The sequence below is a fragment of the Populus nigra genome, chromosome 4, assembly GCF_951802175.1.
Source record: "Populus nigra chromosome 4, ddPopNigr1.1, whole genome shotgun sequence".
NCBI lineage: Eukaryota > Viridiplantae > Streptophyta > Magnoliopsida > Malpighiales > Salicaceae > Populus > Populus nigra.
Window position 1 is genome coordinate 18952034 of NC_084855.1, and position 24533 is coordinate 18976566.

A 24533-nucleotide genomic window follows, 5' to 3' on the forward strand; every position below is an offset into this window, starting at 1 on the left:
CCATTCCCTACGGGCTGTGTCAGCTGTGGAATCCACGCGTCACCCGTGAGAGCAGTTAGTCGATGATTTCACTGTCCCTAGGGGCAATTTCGGCTCTGGAATCTTGCGTCACTCGTGACAGCAGTACGTCGATGATTTCCCATTCCCTACGGGCTGTGTCAGCTGTGGAATCCACGCGTCACCCGTGAGAGCAGTTAGTCGATGATTTCACTGTCCCTAGGGGCAATTTCGGCTCTGGAATCCTGCGTCACTCGTGATAGTAGTACGTCGATGATTCCACAGTCCCTAGGGGCTGTCTCGGCTGTCGAAGCCACGCGTCACCCGTGAGAGCAGTTAGTCGATGATTTCACTGTCCCTAGGGGCAATTTCGGCTCTGGAATCCTGCGTCACTCGTGATAGTAGTACGTCGATGATTCCACAGTCCCTAGGGGCTGTCTCGGCTGTCGAACCCACGCGTCACCCGTGAGAGCAGTTCGTCGTTGTTTTCACAGGCCCTAGAGGCAGTTTCGGCTGTGGAATCCTGCGTCACCCGTGACAGCAGTACGTCGATGATTTCCCAGTCCCTAGGGCTGTGTCGGCTGTCGAATCCACGTGTCACTCGTGACAGCAGTTCGTCGATGATTTCTCAGTCCCTAGGGGCAGTGTCTGCTGTCGAATCCACGTGTCTGCTGTCGAATCCACGTGTCACTCGTGAGAGCAGTTCGTCCATGATTTCTCAGTCCCTAGGGGCAGTGTCGGCTGTCGAATCCACGTGTCACTCGTGAGAGCAGTTCCTCCATGATTTCTCAGTCCCTAGGGGCAGTGTCGGCTGTCGAATCCACGTGTCACTCGTGACAGCAGTTCGTCAATGATTTCTCAGTCCCTAGGGGCTATGTCGGCCGTGCAATCCACGCGTCACCCGTGACAGCAGTACGTCGATGATTTCCCAGTCCCTACGGGCTGTGTCAGCTGTGGAATCCACGCGTCACCCGTGAGAGCAGTTAGTCGATGATTTCACTGTCCCTAGGGGCAATTTCGGCTCTGGAATCCTGCGTCACTGGTGATAGTAGTACGTCGATGATTCCCCAGTCCCTAGGGGCCGTGTCGGCTGTCGAACCCACGCGTCACTCGTGACAGCAGTTCGTCGATGATTTCGCAGTCCCTAGGGGCTGTGTCGGCTGTGGAATCCATCCGTCACCCGTGAGAGCAGTTTGTCGATGATTTATCAGTCCGTAGGGGCTGTGTCGGCTGTGGAATCCACGCGTCACCCGTGAGAGCAGTTCGTTGATGATTTCACTGTCCCTAGGGGCAATTTCGGCTCTGGAATCCTGCGTCACTCGTGATAGTAGTACGTCGATGATTCCACAGTCCCTAGGGGCTGTCTCGGCTGTCGAAGCCACGCGTCACCCGTGAGAGCAGTTCGTCGATGATTTCACTGTCCCTAGGGGCAATTTCGGCTCTGGAATCTTGCGTCACTCGTGACAGCAGTACGTCGATGATTTCCCATTCCCTACGGCCTGTGTCAGCTGTGGAATCGACGCGTCACCCGTGAGAGCAGTTAGTCGATGATTTCACTGTCCCTAGGGGCAATTTCGGCTCTGGAATCCTGCGTCACTCGTGATAGTAGTACGTCGATGATTCCACAGTCCCTAGGGGCTGTCTCGGCTGTCGAAGCCACGCGTCACCCGTGAGAGCAGTTAATCGATGATTTCACTGTCCCTAGGGCAATTTCGGCTCTGGAATCCTGCGTCACTCGTGATAGTAGTACGTCGATGATTCCACAGTCCCTAGGGGCTGTCTCGGCTGTCGAACCCACGCGTCACCCGTGAGAGCAGTTCGTCGTTGTTTTCACAGGCCCTAGAGGCAGTTTCGGCTGTGGAATCCTGCGTCACCCGTGACAGCAGTCCGTCGATGATTTCCCAGTCCCTAGGGCTGTGTCGGCTGTCGAATCCACGTGTCACTCGTGACAGCAGTTCGTCGATGATTTCTCAGTCCCTAGGGGCAGTGTCTGCTGTCGAATCCACGTGTCTGCTGTCGAATCCACGTGTCACTCGTGAGAGCAGTTCGTCCATGATTTCTCAGTCCCTAGGGGCAGTGTCGGCTGTCGAATCCACGTGTCACTCGTGACAGCAGTTCGTCCATGATTTCTCAGTCCCTAGGGGCTATGGCGGCCGTGAAATCCACGCGTCACCCGTGACAGCAGTACGTCGATGATTTCCCATTCCCTACGGGCTGTGTCAGCTGTGGAATCCACGCGTCACCCGTGAGAGCAGTTAGTCGATGATTTCACTGTCCCTAGGGGCAATTTCGGCTCTGGAATCTTGCGTCACTCGTGACAGCAGTACGTCGATGATTTCCCATTCCCTACGGGCTGTGTCAGCTGTGGAATCCACGCGTCACCCGTGAGAGCAGTTAGTCGATGATTTCACTGTCCCTAGGGGCAATTTCGGCTCTGGAATCCTGCGTCACTCGTGATAGTAGTACGTCGATGATTCCACAGTCCCTAGGGGCTGTCTCGGCTGTCGAAGCCACGCGTCACCCGTGAGAGCAGTTAGTCGATGATTTCACTGTCCCTAGGGGCAATTTCGGCTCTGGAATCCTGCGTCACTCGTGATAGTAGTACGTCGATGATTCCACAGTCCCTAGGGGCTGTCTCGGCTGTCGAACCCACGCGTCACCCGTGAGAGCAGTTCGTCGTTGTTTTCACAGGCCCTAGAGGCAGTTTCGGCTGTGGAATCCTGCGTCACCCGTGACAGCAGTACGTCGATGATTTCCCAGTCCCTAGGGCTGTGTCGGCTGTCGAATCCACGTGTCACTCGTGACAGCAGTTCGTCGATGATTTCTCAGTCCCTAGGGGCAGTGTCTGCTGTCGAATCCACGTGTCTGCTGTCGAATCCACGTGTCACTCGTGAGAGCAGTTCGTCCATGATTTCTCAGTCCCTAGGGGCAGTGTCGGCTGTCGAATCCACGTGTCACTCGTGACAGCAGTTCGTCAATGATTTCTCAGTCCCTAGGGGCTATGTCGGCCGTGCAATCCACGCGTCACCCGTGACAGCAGTACGTCGATGATTTCCCAGTCCCTACGGGCTGTGTCAGCTGTGGAATCCACGCGTCACCCGTGAGAGCAGTTAGTCGATGATTTCACTGTCCCTAGGGGCAATTTCGGCTCTGGAATCCTGCGTCACTGGTGATAGTAGTACGTCGATGATTCCCCAGTCCCTAGGGGCCGTGTCGGCTGTCGAACCCACGCGTCACTCGTGACAGCAGTTCGTCGATGATTTCGCAGTCCCTAGGGGCTGTGTCGGCTGTGGAATCCATCCGTCACCCGTGAGAGCAGTTTGTCGATGATTTATCAGTCCGTAGGGGCTGTGTCGGCTGTGGAATCCACGCGTCACCCGTGAGAGCAGTTCGTTGATGATTTCACTGTCCCTAGGGGCAATTTCGGCTCTGGAATCCTGCGTCACTCGTGATAGTAGTACGTCGATGATTCCACAGTCCCTAGGGGCTGTCTCGGCTGTCGAAGCCACGCGTCACCCGTGAGAGCAGTTCGTCGATGATTTCACTGTCCCTAGGGGCAATTTCGGCTCTGGAATCTTGCGTCACTCGTGACAGCAGTACGTCGATGATTTCCCATTCCCTACGGGCTGTGTCAGCTGTGGAATCGACGCGTCACCCGTGAGAGCAGTTAGTCGCTGATTTCACTGTCCCTAGGGGCAATTTCGGCTCTGGAATCCTGCGTCACTCGTGATAGTAGTACGTCGATGATTCCTCAGTCCCTAGGGGCCGTGTCGGATGTCGAACCCACGCGTCACTCGTGACAGCAGTTCGTCGATGATTTCGCAGTCCCTAGGGGCTGTGTCGGCTGTGGAATCCATCCGTCACCCGTGAGAGCAGTTTGTCGATGATTTATCAGTCCCTAGGGGCTTTGTCGGCTGTGGAATCCATGCGTCACCCGTGAGAGCAGTTCGTAGATGATTTCACTGTCCCTAGGGGCAATTTCGGCTCTGGAATCCTGCGTCACTCGTGATAGTAGTACGTCGATGATTCCACAGTCCCTAGGGGCTGTCTCGGCTGTGGAATCCTGCGTCACCCGTGACAGCAGTACGTCGATGATTTCCCAGTCCCTAGGGCTGTGTCGGCTGTCGAATCCACGTGTCACTCGTGACAGCAGTTCGTCGATGATTTCTCAGTCCCTAGGGGCAGTGTCTGCTGTCGAATCCACGTGTCTGCTGTCGAATCCACGTGTCACTCGTGAGAGCAGTTCGTCCATGATTTCTCAGTCCCTAGGGGCAGTGTCGGCTGTCGAATCCACGTGTCACTCGTGAGAGCAGTTCCTCCATGATTTCTCAGTCCCTAGGGGCAGTGTCGGCTGTCGAATCCACGTGTCACTCGTGACAGCAGTTCGTCAATGATTTCTCAGTCCCTAGGGGCTCTGTCGGCCGTGAAATCCACGCGTCACCCGTGAGAGCAGTTCGTCGATGATTTCTCAGTCCCTAGGGGCAGTTTCGGCTCTGTCGGCCGTGAAATCCACGCGTCACCCGTGAGAGCAGTTCGTCGATGATTTCATAGTCCCTAGGGGCAGTTTTGGCTGTGGAATCCTGCGTCACCCGTGACAGCAGTACGTTGATGATTTCTCAGTCCCTAGGGGCTGTGTCGGCTGTGGAATCCACGCGTCACCCGTGAGAGCAGTTCGTCGATAATTTCTCAGTCCCTAGGGGTTGTGTCGGCTGTCCAATGCACGCGTCGTCCGTGAGAGCAGGTCGTCGATGATTTCTCAGTCCCTAGGGGCTCTGTCGGCTGTGGAATCCACGCGTCACCCGTGAGAGCAGTTCGTCGATGATTTCACTGTCCCTAGGGGCAATGTCGGCTCTGGAATCCTGCGTCACTCGTGATAGCAGTACGTCGATGATTCCACAGTCCCTAGGGGCTGTCTCGGCTGTCGAAGCCACGCGTCACCCGTGAGAGCAGTTCCTCGATGATTTCACTGTCCCTAGGGGCAATTTCAGCTCTGGAATCCTGCGTCACTCGTGATAGTAGTACGTCGATGATTCCTCAGTCCCTAGGGGCCGTGTCGGCTGTCGAACCCACGCGTCACCCGTGAGAGCAGTTCGTCGATGTTTTCACAGGCCCTAGAGGCAGTTTCGGCTGTGGAATCCTGCGTCACCCGTGACAGCAGTACGTCGATGATTTCCCAGTCCCTAGGGCTGTGTCGGCTGTCGAATCCACGTGTCACTCGTGACAGCAGTTCGTCGATGATTTCTCAGTCCCTAGGGGCAGTGTCGGCTGTCGAATCCACGTGTCACTCGTGAGAGCAGTTCGTCCATGATTTCTCAGTCCCTAGGGGCAGTGTTGGCTGTCTAATCCACGTGTCACTCGTGAGAGCAGTTCGTCCATGATTTTTCAGTCCCTAGGGGCAGTGTCGGCTGTCGAATCCACGTGTCACTCGTGACAGCAGTTCGTCAATGATTTCTCAGTCCCTAGGGGCTCTGTCGGCCGTGAAATCCACGCGTTACCCGTGAGAGCAGTTCGTCGATGATTTCACAGTCCCTAGGGGCAGTTTCGGCTGTGGAATCCTGCGTCACCTGTGACAGCAGTACGTTGATGATTTCTCAGTCCCTAGGGGCTGTCTCGGCTGTGGAATCCATGCGTCACCCGTGAGAGCAGTTCGTCGATGATTTCACTGTCCCTAGGGGCAATTTGGGCTCTGGAATCCTGCGTCACTCGTGATAGTAGTACGTCGATGATTCCTCAGTCCCTAGGGGCCCTGTCGGCTGTCGAACCCACGCGTCACCCGTGAGAGCAGTTCGTCGATGTTTTCACAGGCCCTAGAGGCAGTTTCGGCTGTGGAATCCTGCGTCACCCGTGACAGCAGTACGTCGATGATTTCCCAGTCCCTAGGGCTGTGTCGGCTGTCGAATCCACGTGTCACTCGTGACAGCAGTTCGTCGATGATTTCTCAGTCCCTAGGGGCAGTGTCGGCTGTCGAATCCACGTGTCACTCGTGAGAGCAGTTCGTCCATGATTTCTCAGTCCCTAGGGGCAGTGTCGGCTGTCTAATCCACGTGTCACTCGTGAGAGCAGTTCGTCCATGATTTTTCAGTCCCTAGGGGCAGTGTCGGCTGTCGAATCCACGTGTCACTCGTGACAGCAGTTCGTCAATGATTTCTCAGTCCCTAGGGGCTCTGTCGGCCGTGAAATCCACGCGTCACCCGTGAGAGCAGTTCGTCGATGATTTCACAGTCCCTAGGGGCAGTTTCGGCTGTGGAATCCTGCGTCACCCGTGACAGCAGTACGTTGATGATTTCTCAGTCCCTAGGGGCTGTCTCGGCTGTGGAATCCATGCGTCACCCGTGAGAGCAGTTCGTCGATGATTTCACTGTCCCTAGGGGCAATTTGGGCTCTGGAATCCTGCGTCACTCGTGATAGTAGTACGTCGATGATTCCTCAGTCCCTAGGGGCCGTGTCGGCTGTCGAACCCACGCGTCACCCGTGAGAGCAGTTCGTCGATGTTTTCACAGGCCCTAGAGGCAGTTTCGGCTGTGGAATCCTGCGTCACCCGTGACAGCAGTACGTCGATGATTTCCCAGTCCCTAGGGCTGTGTCGGCTGTCGAATCCACGTGTCACTCGTGACAGCAGTTCGTCGATGATTTCTCAGTCCCTAGGGGCAGTGTCGGCTGTCGAATCCACGTGTCACTCGTGAGAGCAGTTCGTCCATGATTTCTCAGTCCCTAGGGGCAGTGTCGGCTGTCGAATCCACGTGTCACTCGTGACAGCAGTTCGTCCATGATTTCTCAGTCCCTAGGGGCTCTGTCGGCCGTGAAATCCACGCGTCACCCGTGACAGCAGTACGTCGATGATTTCCCATTCCCTACGGGCTGTGTCAGCTGTGGAATCCACGCGTCACCCGTGAGAGCAGTTAATCGATGATTTCACTGTCCCTAGGGGCAATTTCGGCTCTGGAATCCTGCGTCACTCGTGATAGTAGTACGTCGATGATTCCACAGTCCCTAGGGGCTGTCTCGGCTGTCGAAGCCACGCGTCACCCGTGAGAGCAGTTCGTCGATGATTTCACTGTCCCTAGGGGCAATTTCGGCTCTGGAATCCTGCGTCACTCGTGATAGCAGTACGTCGATGATTCCACAGTCCCTAGGGGCTGTCTCGGCTGTCGAAGCCACGCGTCACCCGTGAGAGCAGTTCCTCGATGATTTCACTGTCCCTAGGGGCAATTTCAGCTCTGGAATCCTGCGTCACTCGTGATAGTAGTACGTCGATGATTCCTCAGTCCCTAGGGGCCGTGTCGGCTGTCGAACCCACGCGTCACCCGTGAGAGCAGTTCGTCGATGTTTTCACAGGCCCTAGAGGCAGTTTCGGCTGTGGAATCCTGCGTCACCCGTGACAGCAGTACGTCTATGATTTCCCAGTCCCTAGGGCTGTGTCGGCTGTCGAATCCACGTGTCACTCGTGACAGCAGTTCGTCGATGATTTCTCAGTCCCTAGGGGCAGTGTCGGCTGTCGAATCCACGTGTCACTCGTGAGAGCAGTTCGTCCATGATTTCTCAGTCCCTAGGGGCAGTGTCGGCTGTCTAATCCACGTGTCACTCGTGAGAGCAGTTCGTCCATGATTTCTCAGTCCCTAGGGGCAGTGTCGGCTGTCGAATCCACGTGTCACTCGTGACAGCAGTTCGTCAATGATTTCTCAGTCCCTAGGGGCTCTGTCGGCCGTGAAATCCACGCGTCACCCGTGAGAGCAGTTCGTCGATGATTTCACTGTCCCTAGGGGCAATTTGGGCTCTGGAATCCTGCGTCACTCGTGAGAGGAGTACGTCGATGATTCCTCAGTCCCTAGGGGCCGTGTCGGCTGTCGAACCCACGCGTCACCCGTGAGAGCAGTTCGTCGATGTTTTCACAGGCCCTAGAGGCAGTTTCGGCTGTGGAATCCTGCGTCACCCGTGACAGCAGTACGTCGATGATTTCCCAGTCCCTAGGGCTGTGTCGGCTGTCGAATCCACGTGTCACTCGTGACAGCAGTTCGTCGATGATTTCTCAGTCCCTAGGGGCAGTGTCGGCTGTCGAATCCACGTGTCACTCGTGAGAGCAGTTCGTCCATGATTTCTCAGTCCCTAGGGGCAGTGTCGGCTGTCTAATCCACGTGTCACTCGTGAGAGCAGTTCGTCCATGATTTTTCAGTCCCTAGGGGCAGTGTCGGCTGTCGAATCCACGTGTCACTCGTGACAGCAGTTCGTCAATGATTTCTCAGTCCCTAGGGGCTCTGTCGGCCGTGAAATCCACGCGTCACCCGTGAGAGCAGTTCGTCGATGATTTCACAGTCCCTAGGGGCAGTTTCGGCTGTGGAATCCACGTGTCACTCGTGACAGCAGTACGTTGATGATTTCTCAGTCCCTAGGGGCTCTGTCGGCCGTGAAATCCACGCGTCACCCGTGAGAGCAGTTCGTCGATGATTTCACTGTCCCTAGGGGCAATTTGGGCTCTGGAATCCTGCGTCACTCGTGATAGTAGTACGTCGATGATTCCTCAGTCCCTAGGGGCCGTGTCGGCTGTCGAACCCACGCGTCACCCGTGAGAGCAGTTCGTCGATGTTTTCACAGGCCCTAGAGGCAGTTTCGGCTGTGGAATCCTGCGTCACCCGTGACAGCAGTACGTCGATGATTTCCCAGTCCCTAGGGCTGTGTCGGCTGTCGAATCCACGTGTCACTCGTGACAGCAGTTCGTCGATGATTTCTCAGTCCCTAGGGGCAGTGTCGGCTGTCGAATCCACGTGTCACTCGTGAGAGCAGTTCGTCCATGATTTCTCAGTCCCTAGGGGCAGTGTCGGCTGTCTAATCCACGTGTCACTCGTGAGAGCAGTTCGTCCATGATTTCTCAGTCCCTAGGGGCAGTGTCGGCTGTCGAATCCACGTGTCACTCGTGAGAGCAGTTCCTCCATGATTTCTCAGTCCCTAGGGGCAGTGTCGGCTGTCGAATCCACGCGTCACCCGTGAGAGCAGTTCGTCGATGATTTCACAGTCCCTAGGGGCAGTTTCGGCTGTGGAATCCTGCGTCACCCGTGACAGCAGTACGTTGATGATTTCTCAGTCCCTAGGGGCTGTGTCGGCTGTGGAATCCACGCGTCACCCGTGAGAGCAGTTCGTCGATGATTTCTCAGTCCCTAGGGGTTGTGTCGGCTGTCCTATCCACGCGTCGTCCGTGAGAGCAGGTCGTCGATGATTTCTCAGTCCCTAGGGGCTCTGTCGGCTGTGGAATCCACGCGTCACCCGTGAGAGCAGTTCGTCGATGATTTCACTGTCCCTAGGGGCAATGTCGGCTCTGGAATCCTGCGTCACTCGTGATAGCAGTACGTCGATGATTCCACAGTCCCTAGGGGCTGTCTCGGCTGTCGAAGCCACGCGTCACCCGTGAGAGCAGTTCCTCGATGATTTCACTGTCCCTAGGGGCAATTTCAGCTCTGGAATCCTGCGTCACTCGTGATAGTAGTACGTCGATGATTCCTCAGTCCCTAGGGGCCGTGTCGGCTGTCGAACCCACGCGTCACCCGTGAGAGCAGTTCGTCGATGTTTTCACAGGCCCTAGAGGCAGTTTCGGCTGTGGAATCCTGCGTCACCCGTGACAGCAGTACGTCGATGATTTCCCAGTCCCTAGGGCTGTGTCGGCTGTCGAATCCACGTGTCACTCGTGACAGCAGTACGTCGATGATTTCCCAGTCCCTAGGGCTGTGTCGGCTGTCGAATCCACGTGTCACTCGTGACAGCAGTTCGTCGATGATTTCTCAGTCCCTAGGGGCAGTGTCGGCTGTCGAATCCACGTGTCACTCGTGAGAGCAGTTTGTCCATGATTTCTCAGTCCCTAGGGGCAGTGTCGGCTGTCGAATCCACGTGTCACTCGTGAGAGCAGTTCCTCCATGATTTCTCAGTCCCTAGGGGCAGTGTCGGCTGTCGAATCCACGTGTCACTTGTGACAGCAGTTCGTCGATGATTTCTCAGTCCCTAGGGGCAGTGTCGGCTGTCGAATCCACGTGTCACTCGTGAGAGCAGTTCGTCCATGATTTCTCAGTCCCTAGGGGCAGTGTCGGCTGTCGAACCCACGCGTCACCCGTGAGAGCAGTTCGTCGATGATTTCACAGTCCCTAGGGGCAGTTTCGGCTGTGGAATCCTGCGTCACCCGTGACAGCAGTACGTTGATGATTTCTCAGTCCCTAGGGGCTGTGTCGGCTGTGGAATCCACGCGTCACCCGTGAGAGCAGTTCGTCGATGATTTCTCAGTCCCTAGGGGTTGTGTCGGCTGTCCAATCCACGCGTCGTCCGTGAGAGCAGGTCGTCGATGATTTCTCAGTCCCTAGGGGCTCTGTCGGCTGTGGAATCCACGCGTCACCCGTGAGAGCAGTTCGTCGATGATTTCACTGTCCCTAAGGGCAATGTCGGCTCTGGAATCCTGCGTCACTCGTGATAGCAGTACGTCGATGATTCCACAGTCCCTAGGGGCTGTCTCGGCTGTCGAAGCCACGCGTCACCCGTGAGAGCAGTTCCTCGATGATTTCACTGTCCCTAGGGGCAATTTCAGCTCTGGAATCCTGCGTCACTCGTGATAGTAGTACGTCGATGATTCCTCAGTCTCAGTCCCTAGAGGCAGTTTCGGCTGTGGAATCCTGCGTCACCCGTGACAGCAGTACGTCGATGATTTCCCAGTCCCTAGGGCTGTGTCGGCTGTCGAATCCACGTGTCACACGTGACAGCAGTTCGTCGATGATTTCTCAGTCCCTAGGGGCAATGTCGGCTGTCGAATCCACGTGTCACTCGTGAGAGCAGTTCGTCCATGATTTCTCAGTCCCTAGGGGCAGTGTCGGCTGTCTAATCCACGTGTCACTCGTGAGAGCAGTTCGTCCATGATTTCTCAGTCCCTAGGGGCAGTGTCGGCTGTCGAATCCACGTGTCACTCGTGACAGCAGTTCGTCAATGATTTCTCAGTCCCTAGGGGCTCTGTCGGCCGTGAAATCCACGCGTCACCCGTGAGAGCAGTTCGTCGATGATTTCACAGTCCCTAGGGGCAGTTTCGGCTGTGGAATCCTGCGTCACCCGTGACAGCAGTACGTTGATGATTTCTCAGTCCCTAGGGGCTGTGTCGGCTGTGGAATCCACGCGTCACCCGTGAGAGCAGTTCGTCGATGATTTCTCAGTCCCTAGGGGTTGTGTCGGCTGTCCAATCCACGCGTCGTCCGTGAGAGCAGGTCGTCGATGATTTCTCAGTCCCTAGGGGCTCTGTCGGCTGTGGAATCCACGCGTCACCCGTGAGAGCAGTTCGTCGATGATTTCACTGTCCCTAAGGGCAATGTCGGCTCTGGAATCCTGCGTCACTCGTGATAGCAGTACGTCGATGATTCCACAGTCCCTAGGGGCTGTCTCGGCTGTCGAAGCCACGCGTCACCCGTGAGAGCAGTTCCTCGATGATTTCACTGTCCCTAGGGGCAATTTCAGCTCTGGAATCCTGCGTCACTCGTGATAGTAGTACGTCGATGATTCCTCAGTCCCTAGGGGCCGTGTCGGCTGTCGAACCCCCGCGTCACCCGTGAGAGCAGTTCGTCGATGTTTTCACAGGCCCTAGAGGCAGTTTCGGCTGTGGAATCCTGCGTCACCCGTGACAGCAGTACGTCGATGATTTCCCAGTCCCTAGGGCTGTGTCGGCTGTCGAATCCACGTGTCACTCGTGACAGCAGTTCGTCGATGATTTCTCAGTCCCTAGGGGCAGTGTCGGCTGTCGAATCCACGTGTCACTCGTGAGAGCAGTTTGTCCATGATTTCTCAGTCCCTAGGGGCAGTGTCGGCTGTCGAATCCACGTGTCACTCGTGAGAGCAGTTCATCCATGATTTCTCAGTCCCTAGGGGCAGTGTCGGCTGTCGAATCCACGTGTCACTCGTGACAGCAGTTCGTCGATGATTTCTCAGTCCCTAGGGGCAGTGTCGGCTGTCGAATCCACGTGTCACTCGTGAGAGCAGTTCGTCCATGATTTCTCAGTCCCTAGGGGCAGTGTCGGCTGTCGAATCCACGTGTCACTCGTGACAGCAGTTCGTCCATGATTTCTCAGTCCCTAGGGGCTCTGTCGGCCGTGAAATCCACGCGTCACCCGTGACAGCAGTACGTCGATGATTTCCCATTCCCTACGGGCTGTGTCAGCTGTGGAATCCACGCGTCACCCGTGAGAGCAGTTAATCGATGATTTCACTGTCCCTAGGGGCAATTTCGGCTCTGGAATCCTGCGTCACTCGTGATAGTAGTACGTCGATGATTCCACAGTCCCTAGGGGCTGTCTCGGCTGTCGAAGCCACGCGTCACCCGTGAGAGCAGTTCGTCGATGATTTCACTGTCCCTAGGGGCAATTTCGGCTCTGGAATCCTACGTCACTCGTGATAGCAGTACGTCGATGATTCCACAGTCCCTAGGGGCTGTCTCGGCTGTCGAAACCACGCGTCACCCGTGAGAGCAGTTCCTCGATGATTTCACTGTCCCTAGGGGCAATTTCAGCTCTGGAATCCTGCGTCACTCGTGATAGTAGTACGTCGATGATTCCTCAGTCCCTAGGGGCCGTGTCGGCTGTCAAACCCACGCGTCACCCGTGAGAGCAGTTCGTCGATGTTTTCACAGGCCCTAGAGGCAGTTTCGGCTGTGGAATCCTGCGTCACCCGTGACAGCAGTACGTCGATGATTTCCCAGTCCCTAGGGCTGTGTCGGCTGTCGAATCCACGTGTCACTCGTGACAGCAGTTCGTCGATGATTTCTCAGTCCCTAGGGGCAGTGTCGGCTGTCGAATCCACGTGTCACTCGTGAGAGCAGTTCGTCCATGATTTCTCAGTCCCTAGGGGCAGTGTCGGCTGTCTAATCCACGTGTCACTCATGAGAGCAGTTCGTCCATGATTTCTCAGTCCCTAGGGGCAGTGTCGGCTGTCGAATCCACGTGTCACTCGTGACAGCAGTTCGTCAATGATTTGTCAGTCCCTAGGGGCTCTGTCGGCCGTGAAATCCACGCGTCACCCGTGAGAGCAGTTCGTCGATGATTTCACAGTCCCTAGGGGCAGTTTCGGCTGTGGAATCCTGCGTCACCCGTGACAGCAGTACGTTGATGATTTCTCAGTCCCTAGGGGCTGTGTCGGCTGTGGAATCCACGCGTCACCCGTGAGAGCAGTTCGTCGATGATTTCTCAGTCCCTAGGGGTTGTGTCGGCTGTCCAATCCACGCGTCGTCCGTGAGAGCAGGTCGTCGATGATTTCTCAGTCCCTAGGGGCTCTGTCGGCTGTGGAATCCACGCGTCACCCGTGAGAGCAGTTCCTCGATGATTTCACTGTCCCTAGGGGCAATTTCAGCTCTGGAATCCTGCGTCACTCGTGATAGTAGTACGTCGATGATTCCTCAGTCCCTAGGGGCCGTGTCGGCTGTCGAACCCACGCGTCACCCGTGAGAGCAGTTCGTCGATGTTTTCACAGGCCCTAGAGGCAGTTTCGGCTGTGGAATCCTGCGTCACCCGTGACAGCAGTACGTCGATGATTTCCCAGTCCCTAGGGCTGTGTCGGCTGTCGAATCCACGTGTCACTCGTGACAGCAGTTCATCGATGATTTCTCAGTCCCAAGGGGCAGTGTCGGCTGTCGAATCCACGTGTCACTCGTGAGAGCAGTTTGTCCATGATTTCTCAGTCCCTAGGGGCAGTGTCGGCTGTCGAATCCACGTGTCACTCGTGAGAGCAGTTCATCCATGATTTCTCAGTCCCTAGGGGCAGTGTCGGCTGTCGAATCCACGTGTCACTCGTGACAGCAGTTCGTCGATGATTTCTCAGTCCCTAGGGGCAGTGTCGGCTGTCGAATCCACGTGTCACTCGTGAGAGCAGTTGGTCCATGATTTCTCAGTCCCTAGGGGCAGTGTCGGCTGTCGAATCCACGTGTCACTCGTGAGAGCAGTTCGTCCATGATTTCTCAGTCCCTAGGGGCAGTGTCGGCTGTCGAATCCACGTGTCACTCGTGACAGCAGTTCGTCGATGATTTCTCAGTCCCTAGGGGCAGTGTCGGCTGTCGAATCCACGTGTCACTCGTGAGAGCAGTTCGTCCATGATTTCTCAGTCCCTAGGGGCAGTGTCGGCTGTCGAATCCACGTGTCACTCGTGACAGCAGTTCGTCGATGATTTCTCAGTCCCTAGGGGTTGTGTCGGCTGTCCAATCCACGCGTCGTCCGTGAGAGCAGGTCGTCGATGATTTCTCAGTCCCTAGGGGCTCTGTCGGCTGTGGAATCCACGCGTCACCCGTGAGAGCAGTTCCTCGATGATTTCACTGTCCCTAGGGGCAATTTCAGCTCTGGAATCCTGCGTCACTCGTGATAGTAGTACGTCGATGATTCCACAGTCCCTAGGGGCTGTCTCGGCTGTCGAAACCACGCGTCACCCGTGAGAGCAGTTCCTCGATGATTTCACTGTCCCTAGGGGCAATTTCAGCTCTGGAATCCTGCGTCACTCGTGATAGTAGTACGTCGATGATTCCTCAGTCCCTAGGGGCCGTGTCGGCTGTCAAACCCACGCGTCACCCGTGAGAGCAGTTCGTCGATGTTTTCACAGGCCCTAGAGGCAGTTTCGGCTGTGGAATCCTGCGTCACCCGTGACAGCAGTACGTCGATGATTTCCCAGTCCCTAGGGCTGTGTCGGCTGTCGAATCCACGTGTCACTCGTGACAGCAGTTCGTCGATGATTTCTCAGTCCCTAGGGGCAGTGTCGGCTGTCGAATCCACGTGTCACTCGTGAGAGCAGTTCGTCCATGATTTCTCAGTCCCTAGGGGCAGTGTCGGCTGTCTAATCCACGTGTCACTCATGAGAGCAGTTCGTCCATGATTTCTCAGTCCCTAGGGGCAGTGTCGGCTGTCGAATCCACGTGTCACTCGTGACAGCAGTTCGTCAATGATTTCTCAGTCCCTAGGGGCTCTGTCGGCCGTGAAATCCACGCGTCACCCGTGAGAGCAGTTCGTCGATGATTTCACAGTCCCTACGGGCAGTTTCGGCTGTGGAATCCTGCGTCACCCGTGACAGCAGTACGTTGATGATTTCTCAGTCCCTAGGGGCTGTGTCGGCTGTGGAATCCACGCGTCACCCGTGAGAGCAGTTCGTCGATGATTTCTCAGTCCCTAGGGGTTGTGTCGGCTGTCCAATCCACGCGTCGTCCGTGAGAGCAGGTCGTCGATGATTTCTCAGTCCCTAGGGGCTCTGTCGGCTGTGGAATCCACGCGTCACCCGTGAGAGCAGTTCCTCGATGATTTCACTGTCCCTAGGGGCAATTTCAGCTCTGGAATCCTGCGTCACTCGTGATAGTAGTACGTCGATGATTCCTCAGTCCCTAGGGGCCGTGTCGGCTGTCGAACCCACGCGTCACCCGTGAGAGCAGTTCGTCGATGTTTTCACAGGCCCTAGAGGCAGTTTCGGCTGTGGAATCCTGCGTCACCCGTGACAGCAGTACGTCGATGATTTCCCAGTCCCTAGGGCTGTGTCGGCTGTCGAATCCACGTGTCACTCGTGACAGCAGTTCATCGATGATTTCTCAGTCCCTAGGGGCAGTGTCGGCTGTCGAATCCACGTGTCACTCGTGAGAGCAGTTTGTCCATGATTTCTCAGTCCCTAGGGGCAGTGTCGGCTGTCGAATCCACGTGTCACTCGTGAGAGCAGTTCATCCATGATTTCTCAGTCCCTAGGGGCAGTGTCGGCTGTCGAATCCACGTGTCACTCGTGACAGCAGTTCGTCGATGATTTCTCAGTCCCTAGGGGCAGTGTCGGCTGTCGAATCCACGTGTCACTCGTGAGAGCAGTTGGTCCATGATTTCTCAGTCCCTAGGGGCAGTGTCGGCTGTCGAATCCACGTGTCACTCGTGAGAGCAGTTCATCCATGATTTCTCAGTCCCTAGGGGCAGTGTCGGCTGTCGAATCCACGTGTCACTCGTGACAGCAGTTCGTCGATGATTTCTCAGTCCCTAGGGGCAGTGTCGGCTGTCGAATCCACGTGTCACTCGTGAGAGCAGTTCGTCCATGATTTCTCAGTCCCTAGGGGCAGTGTCGGCTGTCGAATCCACGTGTCACTCGTGACAGCAGTTCGTCCATGATTTCTCAGTCCCTAGGGGCTCTGTCGGCCGTCAAAATCCACGCGTCACCCGTGACAGCAGTGCGTCGATGATTTCCCATTCCCTACGGGCTGTGTCAGCTGTGGAATCCACGCGTCACCCGTGAGAGCAGTTAATCGATGATTTCACTGTCCCTAGGGGCAATTTCGGCTCTGGAATCCTGCGTCACTCGTGATAGTAGTACGTCGATGATTCCTCAGTCCCTAGGGGCCGTGTCGGCTGTCGAACCCACGCGTCACCCGTGAGAGCAGTTCGTCGATGTTTTCACAGGCCCTAGAGGCAGTTTCGGCTGTGGAATCCTGCGTCACCCGTGACAGCAGTACGTCGATGATTTCCCAGTCCCTAGGGCTGTGTCGGCTGTCGAATCCATGTGGCACTCGTGACAGCAGTTCGTCGATGATTTCGCAATCCTTAGGGGCAGTGTCGGCTGTCGAATCCACGTGTCACTAGTGAGAGCAATTCGTCCATGATTTCTCAGTCCCTAGGGGCTCTGTCGGCCGTGAAATCCACGCGTCACCCGTGACAGCAGTACGTCGATGATTTCCCATTCCCTACGGGCTGTGTCAGCTGTGGAATCCACGCGTCACCCGTGAGAGCAGTTCGTCGATGATTTCTCAGTCTCTAGGGGCAGTGTCGGCTGGCGAATCCTGCGTCACTCGTGAGAGCAGTTCATCCATGATTTCTCAGTCCCTAGGGGCAGTGTCGGCTGTCGAATCCACGTGTCACTCGTGACAGCAGTTCGTCGATGTTTTCACAGGCCCTAGAGGCAGTTTCGGCTGTGGAATCCTGCGTCACCCGTGACAGCAGTACGTCGATGATTTCCCAGTCCCTAGGGCTGTGTCGGCTGTCGAATCCACGTGTCACTCGTGACAGCAGTTCGTCGATGATTTCTCAGTCCCTAGGGGCAGTGTCGGCTGTCGAATCCACGTGTCACTCGTGAGAGCAGTTCGTCCATGATTTCTCAGTCCCTAGGGGCAGTGTCGGCTGTCTAATCCACGTGTCACTCATGAGAGCAGTTCGTCCATGATTTCTCAGTCCCTAGGGGCAGTGTCGGCTGTCGAATCCACGTGTCACTCGTGACAGCAGTTCGTCAATGATTTCTCAGTCCCTAGGGGCTCTGTCGGCCGTGAAATCCACGCGTCACCCGTGAGAGCAGTTCGTCGATGATTTCACAGTCCCTAGGGGCAGTTTCGGCTGTGGAATCCTGCGTCACCCGTGACAGCAGTACGTTGATGATTTCTCAGTCCCTAGGGGCTGTGTCGGCTGTGGAATCCACGCGTCACCCGTGAGAGCAGTTCGTCGATGATTTCTCAATCCCTAGGGGTTGTGTCGGCTGTCCAATCCACGCGTCGTCCGTGAGAGCAGGTCGTCGATGATTTCTCAGTCCCTAGGGGCTCTGTCGGCTGTGGAATCCACGCGTCACCCGTGAGAGCAGTTCCTCGATGATTTCACTGTCCCTAGGGGCAATTTCAGCTCTGGAATCCTGCGTCACTCGTGATAGTAGTACGTCGATGATTCCTCAGTCCCTAGGGGCCGTGTCGGCTGTCGAACCCACGCGTCACCCGTGAGAGCAGTTCGTCGATGTTTTCACAGGCCCTAGAGGCAGTTTCGGCTGTGGAATCCTGCGTCACCCGTGACAGCAGTACGTCGATGATTTCCCAGTCCCTAGGGCTGTGTCGGCTGTCGAATCCACGTGTCACTCGTGACAGCAGTTCATCGATGATTTCTCAGTCCCTAGGGGCAGTGTCGGCTGTCGAATCCACGTGTCACTCGTGAGAGCAGTTTGTCCATGATTTCTCAGTCCCTAGGGGCAGTGTCGGCTGTCGAATCCACGTGTCACTCGTGAGAGCAGTTCATCCATGATTTCTCAGTCCCTAGGGGCAGTGTCGGCTGTCGAATCCACGTGTCACTCGTGACAGCAGTTCGTCGATGATTTCTCAGTCCCTAGGGGCAGTGTCGGCTGTCGAATCCACGTGTCACTCGTGAGAGCAGTTGGTCCATGATTTCTCAGTCCCTAGGGGCAGTGTCGGCTGTCGAATCCACGTGTCACTCGTGAGAGCAGTTCATCCATGATTTCTCAGTCCCTAGGGGCAGTGTCGGCTGTCGAATCCACGTGTCACTCGTGACAGCAGTTCGTCGATGATTTCTCAGTCCCTAGGGGCAGTGTCGGCTGTCGAATCCACGTGTCACTCGTGAGAGCAGTTCGTCCATGATTTCTCAGTCCCTAGGGGCAGTGTCGGCTGTCGAATCCACGTGTCACTCGTGACAGCAGTTCGTCCATGATTTCTCAGTCCCTAGGGGCTCTGTCGGCCGTCAAAATCCACGCGTCACCCGTGACAGCAGTGCGTCGATGATTTCCCATTCCCTACGGGCTGTGTCAGCTGTGGAATCCACGCGTCACCCGTGAGAGCAGTTAATCGATGATTTCACTGTCCCTAGGGGCAATTTCGGCTCTGGAATCCTGCGTCACTCGTGATAGTAGTACGTCGATGATTCCTCAGTCCCTAGGGGCCGTGTCGGCTGTCGAACCCACGCGTCACCCGTGAGAGCAGTTCGTCGATGTTTTCACAGGCCCTAGAGGCAGTTTCGGCTGTGGAATCCTGCGTCACCCGTGACAGCAGTACGTCGATGATTTCCCAGTCCCTAGGGCTGTGTCGGCTGTCGAATCCATGTGGCACTCGTGACAGCAGTTCGTCGATGATTTCGCAATCCTTAGGGGCAGTGTCGGCTGTCGAATCCACGTGTCACTAGTGAGAGCAATTCGTCCATGATTTCTCAGTCCCTAGGGGCTCTGTCGGCCGTGAAATCCACGTGTCACCCGTGACAGCAGTACGTCGATGATTTCCCATTCCCTACGGGCTGTGTCAGCTGTGGAATCCACGCGTCACCCGTGAGAGCAGTTCGTCGATGATTTCTCAGTCTCTAGGGGCAGTGTCGGCTGGCGAATCCTGCGTCACTCGTGAGAGCAGTTCATCCATGATTTCTCAGTCCCTAGGGGCAGTGTCGGCTGTCGAATCCACGTGTCACTCGTGACAGCAGTTCGTCGATGATTTCTCAGTCCCTAGGGGCAGTGTCGGCTGTCGAATCCACGTGTCACTCGTGAGAGCAGTTCGTCCATGATTTCTCAGTCCCTAGGGGCAGTGTCGGCTGTCGAATCCACGTGTCACTCGTGACAGCAGTTCGTCCATGATTTCTCAGTCCCTAGGGGCTCTGTCGGCCGTGAAATCCACGCGTCACCCGTGACAGCAGTACGTCGATGATTTCCCATTCCCTACGGGCTGTGTCAGCTGTGGAATCCACGCGTCACCCGTGAGAGCAGTTAATCGATGATTTCACTGTCCCTAGGGGCAATTTCGGCTCTGGAATCCTGCGTCACTCGTGATAGCAGTACGTCGATGATTCCACAGTCCCTAGGGGCTGTCTCGGCTGTCGAAGCCACGCGTCACCCGTGAGAGCAGTTCCTCGATGATTTCACTGTCCCTAGGGGCAATTTCAGCTCTGGAATCCTGCGTCACTCGTGATAGTAGTACGTCGATGATTCCTCAGTCCCTAGGGGCCGTGTCGGCTGTCGAACCCACGCGTCACCCGTGAGAGCAGTTCGTCGATGTTTTCACATGCCCTAGAGGCAGTTTCGGCTGTGGAATCCTGCGTCACCCGTGACAGCAGTACGTCGATGATTTCCCAGTCCCTAGGGCTGTGTCGGCTGTCGAATCCACGTGTCACTCGTGACAGCAGTTCGTCGATGATTTCTCAGTCCCTAGGGGCAATGTCGGCTGTCGAATCCACGTGTCACTCGTGAGAGCAGTTCGTCCATGATTTCTCAGTCCCTAGGGGCAGTGTCGGCTGTCTAATCCACGTGTCACTCGTGAGAGCAGTTCGTCCATGATTTCTCAGTCCCTAGGGGCAGTGTCGGCTGTCGAATCCACGTGTCACTCGTGACAGCAGTTCGTCAATGATTTCTCAGTCCCTAGGGGCTCTGTCGGCCGTGAAATCCACGCGTCACCCGTGAGAGCAGTGCGTCGATGATTTCCCATTCCCTACGGGCTGTGTCAGCTGTGGAATCCACGCGTCACCCGTGAGAGCAGTTAATCGATGATTTCACTGTCCCTAGGGGCAATTTCGGCTCTGGAATCCTGCGTCACTCGTGATAGTAGTACGTCGATGATTCCTCAGTCCCTAGGGGCCGTGTCGGCTGTCGAACCCACGCGTCACCCGTGAGAGCAGTTCGTCGATGTTTTCACAGGCCCTAGAGGCAGTTTCGGCAGTGGAATCCTGCGTCACCCGTGACAGCAGTACGTCGATGATTTCCCAGTCCCTAGGGCTGTGTCGGCTGTCGAATCCATGTGGCACTCGTGACAGCAGTTCGTCGATGATTTCGCAATCCTTAGGGGCAGTGTCGGCTGTCGAATCCACGTGTCACTAGTGAGAGCAATTCGTCCATGATTTCTCAGTCCCTAGGGGCTCTGTCGGCCGTGAAATCCACGCGTCACCCGTGACAGCAGTACGTCGATGATTTCCCATTCCCTACGGGCTGTGTCAGCTGTGGAATCCACGCGTCACCCGTGAGAGCAGTTCGTCGATGATTTCACTGTCCCTAGGGGCAATTTCGGCTCTGGAATCCTGCGTCACTCGTGATAGTAGTACGTCGATGATTCCTCAGTCCCTAGGGGCCGTGTCGGCTGTCGAACCCACGCGTCACCCGTGAGAGCAGTTCGTCGATGTTTTCACAGGCCCTAGAGGCAGTTTCGGCTGTGGAATCCTGCGTCACCCGTGACAGCAGTACGTCGATGATTTCCCAGTCCCTAGGGCTGTGTCGGCTGTCGAATCCATGTGGCACTCGTGACAGCAGTTCGTCGATGATTTCGCAATCCTTAGGGGCAGTGTCGGCTGTCGAATCCACGTGTCACTAGTGAGAGCAATTCGTCCATGATTTCTCAGTCCCTAGGGGCTCTGTCGGCCGTGAAATCCACGCGTCACCCGTGACAGCAGTACGTCGATGATTTCCCATTCCCTACGGGCTGTGTCAGCTGTGGAATCCACGCGTCACCCGTGAGAGCAGTTCGTCGATGATTTCTCAGTCTCTAGGGGCAGTGTCGGCTGGCGAATCCTGCGTCACTCGTGAGAGCAGTTCATCCATGATTTCTCAGTCCCTAGGGGCAGTGTCGGCTGTCGAATCCACGTGTCACTCGTGACAGCAGTTCGTCGATGATTTCTCAGTCCCTAGGGGCAGTGTCGGCTGTCGAATCCACGTGTCACTCGTGAGAGCAGTTCGTCCATGATTTCTCAGTCCCTAGGGGCAGTGTCGGCTGTCGAATCCACGTGTCACTCGTGACAGCAGTTCGTCCATGATTTCTCAGTCCCTAGGGGCTCTGTCGGCCGTGAAATCCACGCGTCACCCGTGACAGCAGTACGTCGATGATTTCCCATTCCCTACGGGCTGTGTCAGCTGTGGAATCCACGCGTCACCCGTGAGAGCAGTTAATCGATGATTTCACTGTCCCTAGGGGCAATTTCGGCTCTGGAATCCTGCGTCACTCGTGATAGCAGTACGTCGATGATTCCACAGTCCCTAGGGGCTGTCTCGGCTGTCGAAGCCACGCGTCACCCGTGAGAGCAGTTCCTCGATGATTTCACTGTCCCTAGGGGCAATTTCAGCTCTGGAATCCTGCGTCACTCGTGATAGTAGTACGTCGATGATTCCTCAGTCCCTAGGGGCCGTGTCGGCTGTCGAACCCACGCGTCACCCGTGAGAGCAGTTCGTCGATGTTTTCACAGGCCCTAGAGGCAGTTTCGGCTGTGGAATCCTGCGTCACCCGTGACAGCAGTACGTCGATGATTTCCCAGTCCCTAGGGCTGTGTCGGCTGTCGAATCCACGTGTCACTCGTGACAGCAGTTCGTCGATGATTTCTCAGTCCCTAGGGGCAATGTCGGCTGTCGAATCCACGTGTCACTCGTGAGAGCAGTTCGTCCATGATTTCTCAGTCCCTAGGGGCAGTGTCGGCTGTCTAATCCACGTGTCACTCGTGAGAGCAGTTCGTCCATGATTTCTCAGTCCCTAGGGGCAGTGTCGGCTGTCGAATCCACGTGTCACTCGTGACAGCAGTTCGTCAATGATTTCTCAGTCCCTAGGGGCTCTGTCGGCCGTGAAATCCACGCGTCACCCGTGAGAGCAGTGCGTCGATGATTTCCCATTCCCTACGGGCTGTGTCAGCTGTGGAATCCACGCGTCACCCGTGAGAGCAGTTAATCGATGATTTCACTGTCCCTAGGGGCAATTTCGGCTCTGGAATCCTGCGTCACTCGTGATAGTAGTACGTCGATGATTCCTCAGTCCCTAGGGGCCGTGTCGGCTGTCGAACCCACGCGTCACCCGTGAGAGCAGTTCGTCGATGTTTTCACAGGCCCTAGAGGCAGTTTCGGCTGTGGAATCCTGCGTCACCCGTGACAGCAGTACGTCGATGATTTCCCAGTCCCTAGGGCTGTGTCGGCTGTCGAATCCATGTGGCACTCGTGACAGCAGTTCGTCGATGATTTCGCAATCCTTAGGGGCAGTGTCGGCTGTCGAATCCACGTGTCACTAGTGAGAGCAATTCGTCCATGATTTCTCAGTCCCTAGGGGCTCTGTCGGCCGTGAAATCCACGCGTCACCCGTGACAGCAGTACGTCGATGATTTCCCATTCCCTACGGGCTGTGTCAGCTGTGGAATCCACGCGTCACCCGTGAGAGCAGTTCGTCGATGATTTCTCAGTCTCTAGGGGCAGTGTCGGCTGGCGAATCCTGCGTCACTCGTGAGAGCAGTTCATCCATGATTTCTCAGTCCCTAGGGGCAGTGTCGGCTGTCGAATCCACGTGTCACTCGTGACAGCAGTTCGTCGATGATTTCTCAGTCCCTAGGGGCAGTGTCGGCTGTCGAATCCACGTGTCACTCGTGAGAGCAGTTCGTCCATGATTTCTCAGTCCCTAGGGGCAGTGTCGGCTGTCGAATCCACGTGTCACTCGTGACAGCAGTTCGTCCATGATTTCTCAGTCCCTAGGGGCTCTGTCGGCCGTGAAATCCACGCGTCACCCGTGACAGCAGTACGTCGATGATTTCCCATTCCCTACGGGCTGTGTCAGCTGTGGAATCCACGCGTCACCCGTGAGAGCAGTTAATCGATGATTTCACTGTCCCTAGGGGCAATTTCGGCTCTGGAATCCTGCGTCACTCGTGATAGCAGTACGTCGATGATTCCACAGTCCCTAGGGGCTGTCTCGGCTGTCGAAGCCACGCGTCACCCGTGAGAGCAGTTCCTCGATGATTTCACTGTCCCTAGGGGCAATTTCAGCTCTGGAATCCTGCGTCACTCGTGATAGTAGTACGTCGATGATTCCTCAGTCCCTAGGGGCCGTGTCGGCTGTCGAACCCACGCGTCACCCGTGAGAGCAGTTCGTCGATGTTTTCACAGGCCCTAGAGGCAGTTTCGGCTGTGGAATCCTGCGTCACCCGTGACAGCAGTACGTCGATGATTTCCCAGTCCCTAGGGCTGTGTCGGCTGTCGAATCCACGTGTCACTCGTGACAGCAGTTCGTCGATGATTTCTCAGTCCCTAGGGGCAATGTCGGCTGTCGAATCCACGTGTCACTCGTGAGAGCAGTTCGTCCATGATTTCTCAGTCCCTAGGGGCAGTGTCGGCTGTCTAATCCACGTGTCACTCGTGAGAGCAGTTCGTCCATGATTTCTCAGTCCCTAGGGGCAGTGTCGGCTGTCGAATCCACGTGTCACTCGTGACAGCAGTTCGTCAATGATTTCTCAGTCCCTAGGGGCTCTGTCGGCCGTGAAATCCACGCGTCACCCGTGAGAGCAGTTCCTCGATGATTTCACAGTCCCTAGGGGCAATTTCAGCTCTGGAATCCTGCGTCACTCGTGATAGTAGTACGTCGATGATTCCTCAGTCCCTAGGGGCCGTGTCGGCTGTCGAACCCACGCGTCACCCGTGAGAGCAGTTCGTCGATGTTTTCACAGGCCCTAGAGGCAGTTTCGGCTGTGGAATCCTGCGTCACCCGTGACAGCAGTACGTCGATGATTTCCCAGTCCCTAGGGCTGTGTCGGCTGTCGAATCCACGTGTCACTCGTGACAGCAGTTCGTCGATGATTTCTCAGTCCCTAGGGGCAATGTCGGCTGTCGAATCCACGTGTCACTCGTGAGAGCAGTTCGTCCATGATTTCTCAGTCCCTAGGGGCAGTGTCGGCTGTCTAATCCACGTGTCACTCGTGAGAGCAGTTCGTCCATGATTTCTCAGTCCCTAGGGGCAGTGTCGGCTGTCGAATCCACGTGTCACTCGTGACAGCAGTTCGTCAATGATTTCTCAGTCCCTAGGGGCTCTGTCGGCCGTGAAATCCACGCGTCACCCGTGAGAGCAGTTC